The 1,128-nt window shown below is 41.3% G+C and overlaps 1 non-coding gene across 1 annotated transcript; it reads left to right on the top strand.

Annotated features, from left to right (window-relative positions):
* The first annotated feature begins 785 nt into the window (after positions 1-785).
* On the top strand, positions 786-892 carry LOC144999040 (small nucleolar RNA R71). The gene has a single exon (XR_013660567.1). It is a non-coding gene; the product is annotated as a small nucleolar RNA R71 (small nucleolar RNA).
* Positions 893-1,128: the final 236 nt, after the last annotated feature.

Raw genomic sequence — 1,128 nt, 5'->3', positions numbered from 1 at the left:
GTTCTTCTTCTAGTGCCTCTAAGAACTCATAGATGGCTTCTTCTTCAGTATCTATGGCCATTACATGAGATTGGGTCTTCATTTCGGGATTTTTCGGGGACAACTTCTCATGAACCAGAGTGGTTAGTTGACCAATTTGTACTTCAAGGTTATTGAGGGAGGCTTGCTGATTCATTACTAAAGTTTGCTGCTCATTAATAGTAGAATCAGTAGTGTCGTGTCTCTTTTCCGAGGCTTCCATAAACTTCATCAACATGGTCTCTAGATCGGGTTTCTTCTCGGTTGGTGGATGTTCCTTTTGATAGAAGCCTCGACCTGTCTGTCTGTACTTCTCTTCTTTTTGCTTCTTATACTCTTCATATGGCAGCTAGTCCTTCTTTGGTTTCCTCCAGTCTTCATCAAACTTATCCCCACTCGAGTAGAACACTTGAGCTTTTCTGTTCCCAAACTCATCTAAATTGCAGTCCTTTGTCAAGTGCAGGTCACTACACCTCTCGCAACCGACTCTTATGGCATGAATTGAGTGATCCATTTGTGTCAACCTCCGGTCCATATTATTTATCATAGCCATCATGGCTGCTATTTCTTCAGTTTGGGCTCCTCGTCCGCCTTTAATTCCTTCCCGCCTAGGGTTGTGGTATTCGCGAGAGTGTTTCGCGAATTCTTCAATTAATTCCTTGACTTCACCCAGATTTTTCCTAGTGACTGGTCCTTGAGAATCAAGGAGTTGTCTTTTCATCAAGTTTACCCCATCATAAAATATTGATAAATCCTGTTGAATGTTAAGGTCATGTTGAGGACAATTCCTTAACAACCCTTTGTAACGGTCCCAAGCTTCGTAAAGTGACTCTCCCGGGTTTTGCTCAAAATTGGCTATTGCCTTTATGAGTTTAGCAATCTTGGATGGTGGACAGTATTGATCTAAAAACTGCTCACACATTTGAGCCCAAGTAGTTACAGTACCGGGTGAAAGTGCTTTTAACCAATCCTTTGCAGCTCCTTTAAAGGCAACGGGAAGCATCCTTAGCAAAATGGTGTCTCTGTTAATATTTGGGACATTGAAGTAATCGGAAATATCATTTACTTCATCTAAGTTTTTTAATGCATCCTCATGATCCTTTCCATAGA

The sequence above is a fragment of the Lactuca saligna genome, chromosome 5 (genome assembly GCF_052625555.1).
Source record: "Lactuca saligna cultivar CGN05327 chromosome 5, ASM5262555v1, whole genome shotgun sequence".
Taxonomy (NCBI): domain Eukaryota; kingdom Viridiplantae; phylum Streptophyta; class Magnoliopsida; order Asterales; family Asteraceae; genus Lactuca; species Lactuca saligna.
This window is presented reverse-complemented; position numbering and strand designations above follow the sequence as displayed.